This window comes from Pinus tabuliformis, chromosome 2_1, assembly GCF_031772625.1.
Source record: "Pinus tabuliformis cultivar Carrire ecotype Pingquan chromosome 2_1, CPIR1, whole genome shotgun sequence".
Classification (NCBI taxonomy): Eukaryota; Viridiplantae; Streptophyta; class Pinopsida; order Pinales; family Pinaceae; genus Pinus; species Pinus tabuliformis.
Window position 1 is genome coordinate 924,834,625 of NC_142299.1, and position 6,325 is coordinate 924,840,949.

A 6,325-nucleotide genomic window follows, 5' to 3' on the forward strand; every position below is an offset into this window, starting at 1 on the left:
AAAGAACAGCGCCGCGAAGCCGAGAAAGGACACTGGAAAATGGTGTGAGTTCCATAAGAGCTCCACTCACAACACAAGTGAGTGTCGGGCCAAGCAGTCACTGGTGGCTGAGCTAAAGGTTTTAGAATCATATGCATGTTCCGACTCTGAGTCAGAACCCGATAAGGGGTATGAAAAAGGGAAGCAGATCATTGATGCGGATCCCAGCGCCACTGTTGCTACCGCAAAGATTCAGAAAAATGAACTTGAAGATCCAGAGGAGGAGGAGCGTCTCTTCCACTCCCAGATGTGGGTAAAGGGCTCCCCAATACAGTTCATTGTTGATAGCGGGAGTCAAAAGAACCTCATTTCGGCAGAGGTCGTGAAGCGGTTGGGCTTACCGACCACAGCACATCCACAACCATACACCATTGGGTGGCTTCACCAAGGATGAGATCTTCGCGTGAGCCAGCAGTGTCGCCTTCCATACAACATCAAGCCCTTCACGGATGAGGTATTGTGTGACATTGCTCCCCTTGAAGTTTGTGATGTATTACTAGGACAACCATACTTGTGGAAGCGACATGCTGTGTATGAATCAAGGCCCCGTGCTATTATTATTACATTGGAAAATAAGTTGTTCAGGATACCAGAGGTAGCACCACCTGCCGCCATCTCTTTGATTACTGCAAAACAATGCAGTAAGATCATTTCCAAAACTAGGAAATTTGTTTTCCTGATGATACGCCCTCAAGGAAAGAAGAAGACAGTGGCCGCGGCCTCCAGACGGGGTCCCTCTGCACGACAACTACAGATGGACAAGATTGTGGAGGAGTACGAGGACATCTTCACCTCCTTGGCAGGGGTTCCTCTGCACTATCAAGTCAAGCACTCCATCGATCTGACCCCAGGTGCGCCGCTACCCAATGGACCAATTTATTGGCGCTCCGTTCTGGAGAATAATGAAATCAAGAGGCAGATTCAGGAGCTCCTGCAGAAAGGTCACATCCGTCCGAGTTCATTGCCCTGTGGGAGCCCGATCGTGTTGGTACAGAAGAAGGATGGGACGTGGAGACTCTGTATTGACTATCGGGCGCTGAACAAGATCATTGTCCGTAATAGGTACCCGATCCCGCGGATTGATGACCTCCTAGACCAATTAAAGGGGGCGAAATATTTTAGCAAGATCGATCTGAAGTCAGGATATCACCAGGTACCAATCGAACCCTCTGATGTGTGGAAGACTGCCTTCAAATCCAAGGAGGGCCTCTTCGAATGGTTGGTCATGCCTTTCGGATTGACGAATGCTCCTGCAACCTTTATGAGGCTAATGGATGACATCTTGCAGCCATTCACCAACTCCTTTGTAGTAGTATACTTGGATGACATTCTGATCTTCAGCCAGAGTTGGGAAGAGCACCTCCACCACATCCGACAGGTTCTCCAAACACTGCGGCAACACAAGTTATGTGCCAATTTGGAGAAATGCACTTTTGGCATGACCCAGGTTCAGTATCTGGGATACATCATTGATGAACAGGGGGTGCATGTCGATCCAGCCAAGATCCAAGTCATTCGGGATTGGCCCTCTCCAACCACTCTAACAGAGCTCCGCAGCTTTCTAGGTCTTGCCAACTTCTACCGCAGGTTTGTGTTGGGGTTTTCTCATATTTCTTGGCCCTTGAGTCAAGTCACCAAGGGAGGGGCTAAAGCAAAGTTCTTTTGGTCTGAATCTCAACAGAAGGCATTCATGGAGTTGAAGGATCGCCTCTGCACGGCACCAGTGCTCGCGTTACCAGATTTACAACAACCATTTGAGGTCGAGACAGATGCCTCTGACTATGCTATTGGGGCAGTCCTTACTCAACATGGACATCCAGTGGCATATCACAGTGAAACACTTTCAGACACAGTCCGGAAGTACCCCACTTATGATAAAGAGATGTATTCCATTGTACAGGCCTGCCGACAATGGAAGCATTACATTTTGGGGAAGGAAACGGTCATCCACACAGACCACCGACCACTACAGTTCATACAGGCCCAAGGGAAATTGCAGAATGACCGCCATCAGAAGTGGTCTACATACCTGCAACAGTTCCATTTGAATATCAAGTATAAGAAGGGCAGCACCAATAATGTTGCAGATTGCCTCAGTCGACCACCGATCATGGCGTTAACCACCGTGCTCAACTCTTGTGGGCACAAGACTTCTGATTGGCCACTTCTCTACAAAAGCGACCCAGAATTCGGCCACACATACCAGACACTCTTGGAGGGTCGGCATGTTGCAGATTTTCACCTCCAGGATGCCCTATTATGCCACCTCGGTCACCTTTGTGTTCCTTCAAGTGAGCGTGCCAAGATGATTTGGGAAGCACACTACAGTTGAGCTGCTGGGCATTTCGGGGTCGAGAAAACAGTGGCAGTACTGCAAAATTATTTCTATTGGCCGAATCTTTGACAGGATGTTGGGAAGTACATCAGATCATATACTGCCTGTGCCATTGCCAAACCGACCATTAAGAAGCATGGCCTCTATACCCCGTTGCCTACCCCTAGTCGACCTTGGAAATCCATCTCCATGGATTACATGTCAGGCCTTCCTTCCACTAAGCATGGAAATGACTGTGTTTTTGTGGTCGTCGACAGGTTCTCGAAGATGGCCATTATGATGGCCTGCAAGAAGAATATCACAACAGAAGCCACTGCTAAACTCTTCTTTGAACGAGTGTGGGTGCACTTTGGGATCCCACAGTCTATCATCTCAGATCGGGACAGTCGGTTTCTCAGCACATTTTGGTCCAGTCTCTGGTCAATGCTGGACACCAAACTCACGAAGTCCACAGCCTTCCATCCTCAAACTGATGGCCAGACAGAGGTTGTCAATAGGATGATTGTGCACATTCTGCGCATGTATAACTCAAAGCATCCACGCACATGGGACGAGAGCCTCCCCTATGTTCAGCACAGCTACAACCGAGCTCTTCACAGCTCCACTGGCCATAGCCCTTTTCAGGTGGGTTTGGGATTCCAGCCACTGTGCCCCATTGATGTGGCCATGCCACTTGCAGCTATTCACATGAATTTAGCTCATGTCCAGTCCGAAACAGATAAGGCCACCAGCTTCATTGAGCGCATCCAACATATTCGCCAGCAGGTCCATGACATTTTTGAGAAATCAAATGCCAAGTACAAGCAGCGACATGATCAACACCGGGTGCCACACAAGTTTCAGGTGGGCGACAAAGTCTGGTTGCATTTGCAAAAGGAACGCCTTACTGGAGCCTATCGGAAATTCAGACCACTCCGATATGGTCCTTACACCATTACTAAGGCTATGGGAGACAATGCATTTGAGCTCAGCATTCCCCCATTCCTTGGCCTGCACCCAGTGTTCAATGTGGACCGCCTTCGACCATACTTTCCACCATTGCTAGACACATCCGACATTGCAGAACAGCTCAAACCCACAGAATTAAATCCAGATTGCATGGAACAAGCTGCAACTGATTGGATCATGGACACGCAGATCAAGAACACTCGCCAACAGAATATCCAACTATATCGAGTTGTCAAAGTAGGCCAACTCCTTCAGCAGGGCAAGTGGCTCACCAGGGAACAAGTTCAGCAAAAGTTTCCTCATCTCATGGAGGAGCTCAACGCAATGGGGACCATTGCTTCCTAGGGGGGAGGAATGATCCAGGTGGATATTGGTGGCCACCTGCCAAGTCCACCTGGACCCCCACCATTGTCTTTCTCAGCATTTTCAGTTTCCTTAATTGTAGCACAACTTACTATTTTTAGCAGTTTTTTGGGTCCTGAACTTCCGGAGCCGTTTTGAGGCCCTAAACGACGTTTTTTGGGGAATCCGGGGGCAACATGGGTCCAACAATGATAGTACTCGGATAGATCTTTCTAACGAGCTATTGTACGCGTCAAACGGAGATCATATGCCAAAGTTACGACCTCGGGAAGTTGATGTACCAATTTACCCCAAACGGGGCCCACAGTTTGGCGTTTCATCTCCTAGGGTTAGGTTTTGGAATGTTAAGGGTTTTGCATTGTTTCTCAACAATAAATAGGCCTTCGAGCCTCACTGTAACACAATTCAGAGGCATGTAGCCATCACATATCTTCTCAGAGATAAGCTACCATCGCCCTAGCTAGTTTATTTCCATTTCTGGTTGTAAGCATATTTCAGTATTTTCCATTAATGAAATGAAGTATTATTTCCGCTACATCTTTGTGTATATGGTTATCTCTGTAATTTGTTGCGTTCCTGTTTAAATCCGGATCATGTTTTTTTGTAACTTTTTCTTATTTTCTCATTGGGCTAATTTAGTTTGGGAGCCCTTATAATCTTGGAGTAATTTTAATGAAAAGATTATATTTGAATGGAAAACAATTTATGTATATTTTGGAGATTGTAACTTTCCCTGATTTCTATTATTTCTAATAAAATTTCTAGCAAGAGTATTTTATTCTATGAGCTGAAGAATTCAATCTAAAATAAAATTTCAATAAAGAAATAATAAAAAAAATTATTTATCTATACCACTTAGATTACATATTTTAAAAGAGTAGATTGAAAATACAACATGGAAATGCAACCCCTCTTCATGTAATCATTTAATTAATGGTTGCATGTTGTTTGTCTAAGTTTACTTTAATTCTAGGTAGGGTTATTATAGTTAAGGGTTTCTCAATAGACTTAGAGAACTAAGTTGTTTTTTATCTCTCTCACTAAAAAGGAAAAAAAATCCATTTAGTTTTTGTTTTGGGTGGGAACAAAGAATTTTTTTTCAAATTAATCTTCAAGTTTTTTTTATGAGGTTAATATAAGGAATAAAAGGATTGGGAACATATATTCTTATGGAAAAGATCTAAAGTGGACAAAACTCTATCCTCTCAAAGTAGAAGTTCACACAAATCAAGTACACCATAAATTTATTCAATTTCCCTTCCTTATTCCTGCTTTTTGATCTTCTTTTGAAAACCAAATGATGACCCTGCTCATACTAACACTAGTCATCATGGTTTAGCTAGCTTTGTATGGTAGATTCTAAGTCTTTAGTGTTAGGATTCTTCATTTTGGTTATTTGGTTTCTTCTCCTTAGCTTAATTTGCATCCTACTTGTCAAGGTTAGTCTTCCTACTTTTCCCACTTATGCTAAGTGTGTCTAACATACTTATTCACTAAAGTCCATCCACATAATTTTTTGTAATTACATAAATTCCAATTTAAATTTAACTTAAGTTCCTATCCATGAGCATTGTGAGTAGCATATGCTTTCATGGGTATATTTAGATGGAGAATGGCTAAGACCAATTAATGAGGGTATCTATTTTATTCATCAGTTTCTTATTGTATTCCAACATTGCCAACTTCTCCTATTACCCACTTCATTATGACATAATCCTATCCCTCAAGTATAATGGGGTTTTTTATAAAATATGATTATTCATTGTCATTGTCATTATGAGTTATTAAACCATGTTATTTTCTTCTTCTTTTTTAGTTTTTTAAATAGATTTCTGATTTGTATGGGTCTGGTTGGATGCCACATGTATATGCATCTATCTATACTTTTTAAATGTTTGTGTTTAGGAATTAAATAATACACTACACATATTAAAAGTTTTGTCAAATCCAAAATTAACTTTAGAATGTAAGTGATTACTTTAATATGATAACATCTCCCCTTGATTTGATAGCTACATTAGTTCCAATTTCAATTTCATTTAAGTTCCTATCCATGATCATTGTGAGTAGCATATGCTTTCACGAGTATATTTAGATGAAGAATGGCCAAGGCCAATTAATGAGGGTATTTATTTTATTCATCAGTTTCCTCTTGTATTCTAACATTGTCAACTTCAGGTCTTATTACTTGCTTCATTATGACATAGTCCTACCTCTAAAGTATAATGGGGTCTTTTCTAAAATAAGATTATTTATTATTATTATGAATGATTAAACCATGTACTTTTCTACTAATTTTTTTTAGTTTTTGAAATAGATTTCTTATTTGTATGGGCCCCATTGGATGCCACTTGTATATGCATCTATATGGATTGTTTAAATATTTGTGTTTAGGAATTAAATAATGCACTACACATATTAAAAGCTTGTAAATTCCAAATTTGACTTTAGAATGTAAGTGGTTACTTTAATATGATAATAGTTTCTCTTGATTTGAAAGACTTTACCAATCAATTTGTGTGTTGACCACTATTATTTTAGCATGCATAGTCTAAAATGACATTTTTCATCAGAATCCGGTGAAACAATTTCAACCAAGATTGTTATTGTTTTGTTGTTTAAATTGCATTTTTGAATGCA